This window comes from Sciurus vulgaris, assembly GCF_902686455.1.
Source record: "Sciurus vulgaris genome assembly, chromosome: 10".
In the NCBI taxonomy this organism is placed as follows: domain Eukaryota; kingdom Metazoa; phylum Chordata; class Mammalia; order Rodentia; family Sciuridae; genus Sciurus; species Sciurus vulgaris.
Genome location: NC_136470.1, coordinates 58,757,869 through 58,771,452, shown reverse-complemented (window position 1 = coordinate 58,771,452; position 13,584 = coordinate 58,757,869). Strand labels below are relative to the sequence as shown.

The following is a 13,584-nucleotide window of genomic DNA, read 5'->3' as shown; positions in this document are numbered from 1 at the left end:
CTTAGTTCCAAAGGAAAGGTAGTGTACCTTTCTGCACTCAGGAAGCGAAACAGCATCCCATGTGCACAGAGGTCAGAAATTTCAAAATGGACTCTGTCACCTCAACTCAAAGCAGGACTGCTGCAGAAAGGCATGGATACCATCAAAGACATGGTTTTTTTTTTTTATTATTTTTTTCTTATTTGTCCTCTTTTTAACTCAACATTGTTTGAATGTGAATTATTTCAATAGATCTTTTTATTGAAGTTTTTTTTGTTCTCCCATAAAGAGTCAGTGTGAAGCCATGGTCTCTAAACTACAATCTTGCAAAGGTTTCTAATGACCCTCACTCCTCTTCTCATTTCCCCATTAGTGCATGTGCCCCCCTTTTTTTTCTGCTTTTGGCCAGTGATTCTGGGTGCAACAAGAAGCCCATTATTAAGAAATAATGTTTCAAACTAAACATGGCCTTCCCAGTGTCCCTAAGTGTGCTAATAGTTCTCCTTTTTGATATCCTGGAATATTAAGTACAATAATTTTTGTAGCAAAATGCCATTATATTTGCTAATTTTTTTTTTTTTCTTGGAGTGCTAGCTGTGGTCAGGGATACTTGACAATTTATCTAGCCTTGCCTGTGAAAGACTGCTGATGTGAATCGTTAGTACTGGAAATGATTTAATGCGTCCTTGCTGTCCCTTTCCCTCCCTTTCTTCCTTCTTTTCTTTTTCTCTCTTCTCCCACCCTCTGTTCCTTCTTTTTCTCTTGCCCCTTTCTTCTTCCTCCTGTCTCTCCTATCTCTTCTTCCTTTCTTTTGACAACTAAGTGGTGAAGCTCAAAAATCTCTGGGCTGCACAATGGAATTCTGGGCTATCGTTCAGTACTGTTGTATCAAACTTTTAAAATTAAAGGACCCACACAATTTGTGATGTTTTGCAAGTAACGTACAATTTGCTGTGTCAATTCGTGCATTTTCCTCTTTTGTTCCTGAAATGCATGCCTTAAAACATCAGAGGTTGGCTTGAAAAGAACAAAAACCTTAATGAAACAGCAGTGGCAGCATTTCAGAAGTCTTCCAACAGACTTCTGGCAAGCCACTGTTGTATATACAGTCTGACATTTTTCTGAAAATTACATCAGTACTGACAGTGGTAAGTCAATCAATCTTCCTTGATTTTTTCAACCTGAGAATGAAGCCCATGGGTGCTTCAGCTTTTACAAAAATACTTGCTTCTTTCCTATGATATCTGTTTCTGTTCCCTATGGTCTGAATCATCTCCTCTTATTAGCGTTTCTACCCTCAGGCTGGTGGTTCTTCAGGGAAATGGTACTGGTGCACTAAGAGAGATATATTTTGAGAAGTCCATTTTCATTCTGCTTTTATTTTCTATTTGACTTAGCTGCATATAGAGAATAAAAACATATTTTGATAAATGTTTTGAGGGCAATAACCAGCCCCAAATGTATACAATCATACATTGTTTAATGATGGGGATGTTTTCCTTAGGGATTTTATCCTTCTGCAAACATCATGGAGTGTACTTATACACACCTAGATGGTCTAAGTCAATCACGTGACATGCCCCTTGAGGGCACATCAGTAACCTGATAAATTCAGTAAACAATAAAGAGTATATACTGTAGTAAATACATAAATGAGCAAAATAGTCCCTTGTTATCATTATCCAGTATTATGTACTGTACATAATTGCATGTGCTATACTATACTTTCCTAAGACTGGCAATACCAACATCACCAACAATATGTGACCAATGTGCTGCACTATTTACAACAGTACAAGGGCCCCAATGTCATTGGAAAATAATGATTTCTAAATAATACTAATCCATCATAATCTTATGGGACCACTATTGTATATGCAGTCTGATGTCATGTGAGTCAGGACTGTATATATTTGTGTGTGTGTGTGTGCATATGTGTGTATAGAAATGGGGGAGGAAGGGAGAGGGAGAGAGGACTCTATCTTGCAGGTATAAGGACAGTGGAGTTAAGAGTAGCATCTCCAATTTTATGAATTTACTAAATGGCAAAGTCTAGGTAGAAAGCAAAACTTCTGTTTCTTGATCTAGTGTCTATTCTACTCTCACTGACTCCTATTCATTTGTGATTCAGTGAACACTTCTGCATTATTATACAATGAGTTTAAAGACACTGAGCCCAAGTTGCTGACACCAGCCTCACAGCTGGACTAACACTAACCACAGAGAGAAGCTCTGCAGGATTTACAGCAAAGGTCACAGATTGGCAGCTTCTGAGCAGAACCTGGTCTTCAGACATGTTTTGTTTGTTCCATACAGGTTAAAAAAAACAAATGATTTCATATGCACCTGTGGATTTCCTTTTTCTTATGGAAAATGGTTCTGCAGAAACAGAAATCTGACTGCCTGGTTTCAGATTCCATCATGGCAACAGTGGGGCATAGTGTACTAGCTATTCTTTAAATGGGGCTTGTACCCTCACTTTCTGACATCCTTACCCTCCCATTATCTTACACCCAGCTTCTTGTGAACTCCTGGCCCTTATCAGGCTAATTTGGGACTCTTGATTGGTGGGGTACTCAGGGAATGGAGAAAGGAGTTCGCACTTTCCAGATTCATTAGCACATGATGACATAATTCCAGAGCATGCCTGAAATCCTCTGGGCCTGTCCCAAGTGGTGGTTAAGAAATGGAAGCCCTTGTGTTTGGACTCTGCTAGTCTTCAAGCATTTGCCTGATTCTAATAGCTTCTTAAGTGCCTCTGAGAAGTCTGTTAGGTAGTGGCCGCATAAACTTATGGCTCCCAGTTGAGTGATTTTCTGATCATAAAAGATCAGAGAGTGGTTTAGGCAGAGAATTAGGAAATTGTCTTCTAATCCTTCAGGGTGTGTGCTGTGTTTTGCAACTAAAAGAATTGTCTAGAATGTAGGATGTTCTTTTTCTTTCTTTCCCCGCCCCCTTCTTCTTCTTCTTTTTTTTTTTTTTTTTTCCCTATTTCACTCCCTGGAAATAATTGCTTCCAAGTTTTTACTCATTTAAACATTAAATTGACCATATTATCCATGCTTTTTCCTGGGGATCTAAGTACTTTAACCAGAGTGGTGAATTTTTTTTTTTGATAAAAATGTTAATGGAAAATTGTATTATAAAGGGGTCAAGTGATTCACTTATAGGGCATCCCAAAAGGACGTTAGTAATTAAGCTTCGTGACATCTTCCTCCACACAGTTGCTAGTCAGAGAATATTTTTTAACTTTTGTTTGTTCTTGGTTGGCCTGTTTTCTCCTGGTTGCCCATGGATTTTCTTGTTGCTATTGTTGTACATCATAGTGAGGTAGCATACAAATGTTGTAAGATAGTTTGGCTGAGTATAGGTTCAAGAAAGTAAAATAGATTTATTTTTTATAAATCATAAAATTAATACATGAGTGTTGCCAAAAACACAGAGAATATAGTAAAACTAAAAGAGGAACATAAAAATTATCTATAATTCCAGAGAGAGAAATAACAATTGTTAACACAAATAAGCTTCCCAACACTTTTTATGTTTATGGCATCTATAACCCAACTGTGCTTAAAAACTGCATGCACTCAGGATCATAAAGCACAAAACACAGGTTCTGTAACCTACTTTTCTCTTAACATAAATTCTAACTATCTTTCCACATTAGTTATATGCATCTACGTTATCCTTTTAAGAGGTTAGAGTGTGTCATTATATGTCTAATCCCAAATTTGATCAATCTTCTGTTGATGAATATTTGTTAATATTATTATTTTTTAATTTTCTTTGCAATGACTAAATAATGCTTCAGTGAGTATCTTTGCACTCTTGCCTGATTCTTTCCTTAAGAAAAAGCACCAGAAAAAGATGTTTTATTTTAGAGATGTAAATAGGAATAGTTGAAGCTTTTGGTAAATATTGCACTATTGTCTCTAGAATTTTGATGAATTCCTGCTTCCATCAGCAGAGTACAATAATGCTACAGAAGAGCTTTTATTTGATTTATTTGATTTATTTATTTATTTATTTATTTTGGTACTTGTGATTGGACCCAGGGGCATTTAACCCCTAAGCCACATCCACAGTCTTTTTTATTTTTTGAGACAGGGTCTTGCTAAATTGTTAGGGACTCAGTAAGTTGCTGAGGCTGGTCTTGAACTTTCCAACTTCCTGTCTCAACCTCCTGAATTGCTGGGTTTACAGGCATGCACCACTGTGCCCAACACAATAGAGCTTTTTAAATGCCACTGCCTACCTCCTTTTCCTCCAAACCCTCCTCTTTCTTCTCTTTTTTTCTCTTCCTTCTATACAGTTCAAGTAGGAGAGATGTCAGAAAGGAGCTTCATTCCAATTTCATCTCTACGTAAAGTAATATTTAATCTGTTCATGTATTAGCTGTCTCACAATCTGCATTATTATATTATTACTTATTTGAAATTTCACTTCTCTAAATGAGGATAAAGTACATGAAGTTAACCAAGTTGAAATATTAAACTTTATCTTGGTATCTTTAAGGGTTTTATAGGACACCGTTTGTCACTTACCTTTGTCGCCTTTGTCAGTCTTGTGCCCATTTTCCAGCTGATGTGAATCTTGGCTTACAAGACATCCAAGTTACAGAACTGCCTTTGACCAAAAGGGAAGCTTATCTGCCTCCTTTTCCTCCTCTCCAGACTCCGGCCTCTTCTTTGCCTGAAGGGACCATCGATCCTGCAATTGCTGCATTGGTGCTCTCTGCATTGGTGCTCTCAGGTCCCACAGGGATCAGACTGAAGCCAAGTCAGCACCATTGTCTTGTTTTTTGTTTAGCTTTTAATTTTTACCATTGTCTTTTTAATTCCCCTGCTTCCCTCACTTTCCAAAGAAATTTCTCAAACTGGAATCTGAATCTCAAATTCTATTTCTGAAGATCCTGACCTAAAATAAAGGTTTTCTATAGATAGAAAACTTGAGAAATGATTTTTTTCCAAGCCATTTTATTGCTCAGTCATAACTTATTTCTATTGAACTCAAAACAAGTGATAATGATTCATAATAGAACTATGTCTGTCAAATAAATACTGACTTGCCAAAGAAAAGAAAGAATGTGTGTTTGGTAAGCAGGGAATAATATTGTTTTCATTGTTTTACTCTTGGTGTGCATGTTGGGTCTAAGATTAAATTGATAGATTTGGAGACATTTGTGAAGTGGATTGGTATTCTTAGAGACCTGAAAAATGACTTTGTGTTTATTATGGTCTCCATTTTAGGAAAACCAAAATATATTGAAGACTAATCTGAAGTCAATAGCACTTAATTTTGTGAGACATGCATAAATCCCCAGTGAACAAAATGCCAGGTAAGAGTTAGATATTTTGTAATCTATACTAAGAAATCCATTTCATTTCAGCCTTTACGAATGTCTTTTTAAGAGCCTCTTTCTGGCCCCTTTTTCCTAGGGGTAGATTTTCAGATAGAAAAATGAAAGCAAGTTAAAAGTAAGGTCTTTGGAACCTCTTCTTGGCTGACTTTGAATTGAGATTCAAGTGGACGTATGGAAGGATTTCACAAAGCAGGCTCTATTTAGTAGTATCCATGGTCGGTATTACTATTTCTATTTCAACTTTAATTTCATGTTAAAATGTGAGTGTGCTTCTATTCCAATTTCTAGGAGGGCAAATTATAGTAAAAAAGGATTAAATAATCAATTGGGGGATTAAAGTAGATATTTCAGAATAAAGGATATTACTTTGTCTGAATTATCTAAATTGATGATAAAGATAGTTTGCAAATTCATTTTTAATTGTCAAAAGCTCCCTCTAATCTTTCTCCCCAATGGGAATACCTTTTCTCTCTAATGGTATCCATTTTTTAGTTACATGCTTCTGGCAGGTGAACGGTGGTAGGGGGATAATGGGATGGGCCATGGTGGCAAATTCCAAAAATGTTTTTAATTTGTAAAACAAGATTTTTCTGATATTAACATGGATTGTTTTCCTTAAATAATGGATTTGAAGATTCCCAGCCTCCATTTGGAATTCTAGTCCTCCATGGAACTTTGGGTGGAGCTGCCAGCCTCAAAGGAGCGTATCTGACAAGCACCTAAGTCTTCAGGGCACTAAACCACCTTGGACTATGTGGCCAGATGTTGCTGATTCTGGTTTCTGAGGTTCTGTAGTAGCTTGCATTTTTATTAACCTAGTGTAATTAAGTCCCCAGTTTTGACAGTCTGTGTCCTATTTTGGGAGAGTGTGATGCCAAACAATGATGCTGCAGTTGGAGTTTTTGCAATGCAAACACTTCGTGTTCATTCACTGCTTTATGTTTTTGCCTCATTGTTTCTCATCAGCTGGGTTTCTGAATGCATTTAGGGGCACTGCTTCCATCTAGCAAGGAATCTAATTATCTGCCTCTATTTTGGAGCAATTCTGTTACCTATTAGAGTTGTCTTCCATCAAGGCAGCTTTGATTTCAGTAGGTTTTCAAGAAAAGCTTCATGATCTAATCAAAACAATTCATATGTACTTAAAGGGGAACAGATGTTGTTTGATCTCAAGGTATCTGAGCACTGTGCAATTACCTTGTTATAGATCATTGGTTTCTGTCCCTGAAAGGGATTGGGATATAGGTATATGGTTTATTTCTGTGACCCTACACATAGGCAGAGTTGCAGCAGGTTTTGTGTTAGGAGTGCTCCTTGGTTTCTCCCCAAAGAACTGGTGAAAGGTTTTTCAAAGGCTTCTATCAGAGATTGCAGCTGATTGCTGTGTTAGGGCTGCTTTTGGTGGACAAAGAGTGATAGGAGGATGCTTAGACTGTGAAATAAAATTTAATCACCATAATAAGGGGACAATGATCGTCAGGATGTGGTCAAGTCCTTTCTCAGTGAATTGTAAAGGGAATTTTAAGGTTGTACCTATTCCCCCATTTTGAAGCCCCTCTTACTTGGAGATGGCAGTGCACTTTTGTGGTCTTTTTGTCATTTCTATCTGGTTTTTGGTTGACAGATGGATATCAGCCATTTGCATTCTTGCAGAAAAAAGTAATCTTTTTATATCTTCTTGGAGTATTTGCTTATAAAATCTGATCTGTGAACTCAGAAGCTGGTTTCCTGTTACTGGAATTTCAGGTAAAACGTATTTAGAGAGTCTTCCATAATAGTTTGGGCACTGTGAGTACCATCAGTCTGGGGTAAGTAAATGCCTATGACTGTCATGAAGTGCACACCAAATTGAAACTCTTTTTAACCCAAGATGCAGCAATTAGGACAAAATCTGGGTTAATCATCTTAGGCACTAACCTGGGGTGACCTTGTTCTTCAGGTGTAATGGACCATTTTGGGGTTCTTCAGCAGCTGTGCCCTAATGGTGTCATGGACAAGAGTAAATTGTGCTGTAAAGGTTTTCCAAACTGACTGTTATATGGTGATTTTAAACAAAGGGAAACATGTATTCTAGAATCTCAGAAATGTGAGGCTGTCCATTCTGTTTTCCTCTCTGAGTGTTTAGGCATGCATTGTTTGTTTGGTTGATGTCCTCCAGACTACAAATCGATGTGTTTTGGTGGTGGTGAGATATATGATGACAGAGTTCCATTATTATTTCCCTTTAAATCCAGCTGTAATATCCTTAAATCTCTATTAACAGATAATAGACCCACATTGAGAAGAAATATGTACAGAAGGAAGACAAGGAACCTGAATTGAATCTCTCAAATGTTATACACACGTAATGGTAGCTGGTATTCAAGCAGGATGATGCTGTCCTAGCAAGCCTGTGAATGGAAGGAAGCCAGCAGGTTGCATGGTAGGAGATGAATCTTTGATTTCTATTTCCCAAATTCTAAAAGTAAAAGTAATGGTAATCAAGTCAATTTGAGCAGTTGGGTAGATAAAATTGTACCTGTCTCTGAATCAAGCTTATATCTAATTCTCCCCCAACTCAGCAGTAGAGTAAAATAATCTGAGAGAAGATACTTAATACCTCTGCATTTACTTTCTGTATTTACCTGATAGAGATACTTATTCTTGCATCCATTTTTCTTTCTCCTTCCAATGACTGTCTCCCTAATTGAGCAGACAAACAAATGAGATTTATCTCTATCTAAAGCACTGTAAAAAGTGTTGCCTATTTTCTTTCATGTGCAGAAGTTAGAGCAAAGAGGGTGGAAGGGGCTATTGATACCAAAAAGAGAGGGAAGGTCAGTAGAGTAGAAGAAGGAGTTTGAAGAGGAGGGAGGAGGGATAGGAAAGAGGAAAAAATGCAGAATGAACTTGACAAAATTACACTATGTGCATGTATATCTATAAAGCACCAATTAAAAACAAATAAATGGTAGGGAAGAGGAAGACAAATAGGAGGAGGGGGGAAGAGAAGAAAAGGAGATGAATAGGGAACCAAAATGGAGTAAATTAAATTCCATGTGTGTATGATTATTTCAAAATGAACCCAACTATTATGCACAACTGTGATACACTTGATAGTGCTCACAGTGCCTTATAGTTGAAAGAAAAACAGGAAAAAATACAAAACTGTTATACCGATGGAAGAGACTACTGCTTTTTACTTCATTGTTGTTACCAAAATTTTTGTGAAAATTGCAAAATTAGTAATTTCTTGACCCAGATGAGTGGTATATTCCAAAAATAATGGCCACACCAGGAATTGAGGTACTGCTAACAAACCAAGACCAATTTCCAAGTACTCAAAACCTAAGAGTCAAGTAACATTTCATAAACATATCCTACAGAGTTCTTTTTCTATGAGTTCTTCACTGGATCCTCCTAATCTCCTCAAAATACTTTGGTCTTTATATGAATGATGTTAGAATCAAACCAATGTTGACTACCAGACAAGACTAATCAATGGTTTCCCAAAATATGTGGGTCTCTTAGATGAAGTATCTCCTTTCTTCCCACTTGTCCATATTGATCTTCACTTGAATCATATACACCTCTTACCCCATTTTAAATTAAGTTGTGCATTCTGAAACCCAATGACTGTTCCAAGGAGCAATTTTGTGAGCAGCAGAAATGCAACTAAAGGACTTTTTGGCTCCTTGGAGATAGACCACACCCAGTACCAACTTGGAGTCACTAAGGAAACCAGGAAATTACAAAGAATGTATTTGGAGAAGAGTAGGAGGAAAGAGTGTGTATCCTAAAATATTCATGAACACTTGATTATAATATGAGGTATTCTTTAGCACTTATGACCAAAAATAACACAAATAGAGCTCATTTCAAAGTGGAGGTTTCAGTGCTGTTGAAGACGGAAAATTCAATGCTACTTAAATTTCAGTCTTGACTGTATTTACATTTTTTATAATTAATCCTGTAAGCAAATTTGTGCTGACACATAAAATACTGAATCAGCTTTAACACTGCTAGAAAACTATACAAATCAAAGCAAGAGAAAGGTGAACAAAGTTCCTGGAGTTAACTGCTTCTCTGTGTGAACTGGTTCATCTACTGCAGTCTTATAAGGAATAAATTTTTTAAGACTATCTGAATAATTTAACAACTTTGATGTCAACCCAACTATTCAGTAAATGAATAAATAACCAAAAACTGACTGACTTAAATGCGATTCTCTAATTTTTCCTTCATCTAAGAGTCCCACATATTTTGGGAAACTATTGATTATTCTTGTCTGGTAGTCAACATTGGTTTGATTCTAACAACATTCATATAAAGACTAAAGTACTTTGAGGAGATTAGGAGGATCCAGTGAAGAACTCATAGAAAAAGAACTCTGTAGGATATGTTTATGAAATGTTACTTGACTCTTAGGTTTTGAGTACTTGGAAATCGGTCTTGGTTTGTTAGCAGTACCTCAATTCCTGATGTGGCCATTATTTTTGGAATATACCACTCATCTGGGTCAAAATTCACATGAGGCAATTGAGGCTCCTAAGGCACATATTTAAAGAAGCATTACTCTTAGGGTTGTGTATATTTTAAGGAGGCACTCACAGGCTTATGTAAGGTGCTTTGAAGGAGATACTCTGAGTGTAAATAACATTTGTGCTTCTGGAACCTCACTTGCTTTACCTTGGTTGTTACTAATTATTTGTGAAAAAATATTCATATTGAGTGATTAACACCTGGGACAAATATGCCTTCTTCCAGAAGAGAGGTCAGTGGCCCAGGACCATATCGTGGCCTATTTTAAAAAATACAGCCCACTAGCTAAAAGTGTTTTTACATTTTTAAAGAGTTACTTGAAAAAGAATAAGAATATTCTACAGAGATTGTATAGAAAATGTTTGTGGACCCCCAAGGCACTTTGAAGCACTGCATGACTGCACCCATCTGGAAACTTAAACCAGATCCTCTAAACATTATTAATAAATAAGAGGAAGGATGGTGTTAATTATTAAGCAAACAATATAACTACATATTAAATAAAACATCCTTTGCAAATTTTATACTTAGAAACCAAAACCTTCTAGGGTGTAAATTTTACACATTAAATAAAACCCAGGAAGTCACAGGACTGATAAAGTTGTCCTGAAGTATACTTTGATGTTTGCAGAGTCATTCAACAAACATTTGCAGAACATCTCTAATGAATGAAACTAGTATCTGATATTTTTAAAGATTTTTTTAAAAATAAAGCTGACTGTCTGAGCCAATGGTAAGAAATTAGACATGAGAGACTATCTAGTTTTCCTTGTTCCAAGTCAGAGTATAGGACAAATTGATATGAATCAAATTCCAGAATATTCTAGAAGAAAGGTATCATATCTCTACTCTGCACCCCTATTGCTGGATTAATTAGTGCCTTGATCAATATGACTCTGTCTCCTGGTTGTGGTAAAGAGCTACCTCCTCTGATTAGTCTGAGTCTTAAAGTTTTTTAAATCATGGCACACCAAAAATACAGTCTAATGGGTTTTATTGCCTTATCTAACCAAGTATGAGCATAATTCAGATATTACTTCCATTGCTTCTAGCTTTCCCATTGGGAGGGATTATATATAGTCTAGAAGTGTGGCTCTCTGCAGGCGGTGTGATTCACAATTCATAACAGAAGCAGACTTGCAAGGGCCTGCACACCTATCCCACAGCCAGCTCTGTAGGGAAGCTGGCATCAGAATGGGAAGGTGTTATGACCACTTTATTGCTTCCCTGGGGTAGGAAAATATGGCTCTTGGTGACACGTATTCATAAATTTTTGTCTCAGGCAGGTTCAGTAGAGGCATTTATCACTACATTTGGACATTTCCATGTAGGTTTTGTCTATTCTTTAATAGAATTATGGAAAGTAAGCTAACAAAATCTCCAAACAAAGAGACTGTGAACAAGGGGCTCTGCAGTGGTTATATTCACCTTTTTCTTAACATAATTTATATTCCGGAGAGAGGTCTACAGGTTCTTGGTGAACCTTGCCCAATTGACAATTCATTAATTCCCTCAGTTTCCCTAAAGAAGGTAAAGATTACTGCATGGTGATGTCAAAGATACTAGTGAGGCAACATTTAAGGATTTTCTGTGATTCTCATATTGTGTTCAATGTGGTATGGGGTTTTAGGGACCATGAATATAGCTTCTAGGACCAGTTGTGTAATTTTGGGTAAAACTTAATTTTCCTGTGGTTCACTTCCTTATTTCTAAAATAAGGCCATCATGACCTACTCATTCTAAGTCATGGAAGCTCTTTTTTCCCCCTCTAATTATGGACAAAGAAAAAATGAACTGACACAGTTAAAGAAGTCATCTATTTCTCCTATGTCCAAGTCCTATCCCTCCCTCCCCACAGGCCTTGATTTTCTGTTTATCATTTCATGTTTCATGTATAAATCATATAAAGTATGTTCTCTACTTTTAGTAGAAATGTAGAAGCCCTTAAAAATGGTATGATTTCTCACGGTTTAGTCTTCATGTAAGAATAGTCTGTCTCTATGTGATCCTGAAGTTTATCTTTTATACTCAGTACTATTCTTATAAATATGTGTTGGGAAATTTATGGCTAGATTACTGTTTTTTTTTAAGAGGACTTAACATTTTACTGTATTTCTGGATTTTACAAAATCACTTATAGTGAAACAATACCATGCTTTACTTACATAATGATATATATATTTTTTCTTTTGGTACAGGGAACTGAACCCAGGGCCCTTTATCACTAAGCTACATCCCCAATCCTTTTTAAATTTTGAAACCATATAACTCAATAACACAATCAATAACCTAGACGTAACAGACATATATAGAATATTCCATCCATCAACAAGTGAATACACTTTCTTCTCAGCAGCACATGGAACCTTCTCAAAAATAGACCGTATGTTATGCCATAAAGCAGCCCTTAGGAAATGCAAAAAAATAGAGATAATGCCTAGTGTTCTATCATATCATAATGGAATGAAATTAGAAATCAATGACAAAATAAAAAACAGAAATTACTCCAACACCTGGAGAATAAATAATATGCTATTGAATGAAGCATGGATAACAGAAAACATCAGAGAGGAGATAAAAAAAATTCTTAGAGGTAAATGAGATTGACGATACAACATAACAAAATCTCTGGGACACTATGAAAGCAGTACTAAGAGAAAAAATCATTGCATAGAGTGCATTCAAGAAAAGAATGAAAAGTTAACAACTAAATGACCTAACATTACAGTTCAAAGCCCTAGAAAAAGAAGAACAGAATAACAGCAAAAGTAGTAGAAGACAGAAAATAATTAAAATCAGAGTTGAAATCTATGAAATTGAAATAAAAGAAACAATTTAAAAAATCGACAAAACAAAAAGTTGGTTCTTTGAAAAAGTAAACAAAATAGACAAACCCTTAGCCAAACTAACAAAGAGAAGGAGAAAGAAAACTCAAATTACTAAATTCATGATGAAAACGGAAATATCACGATGGATACCACCACTGAAATACATAACATAATGAGAAGCTACTTTGAAAATCTATATTCCAACAAAATAAAAAATACTGAAGACATCAACAAATTTTTAGAGACATATGCTCCTCCCAAACTGAACCAGGAGGACATACACAATTTAAACAGATCAATATCAAGCAATGAAATAGAAGAAGGCATCAAAAGCCTACCATCCAAGAAAAGTCCAGGATCAGACAGATTCTTAGCCAAGTTCTACAAGACCTTCAAAGAAGAACTCATTCCAATACTTCTTAAAGTATTCCTGGAAATAGAAAAGGAGGAAACCCTACCAAACTCATTCTATGAAGCTAATATCACCCGCATACCCAAATCAGGCAAAGATACATCAAAGAAAGAAAATTTTAGACCAATATCCATGATGAATATAGATGCAAAGATCCTTAACAAAATACTGGCAAACCATATCCAAAAACATATTAAGATAATTATGCACCATGATCAAGTGGGGTTCATCCATGGAATGCAAGGATGATTTAACATCCATAAATCAATAAATGTAATCCATCATGTCAATAGACTTAAGGATAAGAATCATACGGTTATTTCAATTGACACAGAAAAAGCTTTTGACAAAATACAACACCCCTTCACTTTCAAAACTCTAGAATAAATAGGAACATACCTGAACATTGTAAAGGCTATTTATGCTAAGCCCATGGCCAACATCATTCTTAATGGAGAAAAACTGAAAGCATCCACTTTAAA

At 36.1% G+C, this 13,584-nt stretch overlaps 1 pseudogene across 1 annotated transcript in view; it reads left to right on the top strand.

The window, feature by feature from the left end:
* The window catches only part of LOC306637631, a 129,978-nt pseudogene that overhangs the window by 26,001 nt on the left and 90,393 nt on the right, over positions 1 to 13,584 (top strand). Inside the window, exon 7 of the transcript in view lies at positions 4,505 to 4,721. The product of the transcript in view is annotated as an uncharacterized misc_RNA (transcript). The remainder of the gene's footprint in view (positions 1 to 4,504; positions 4,722 to 13,584) is intronic.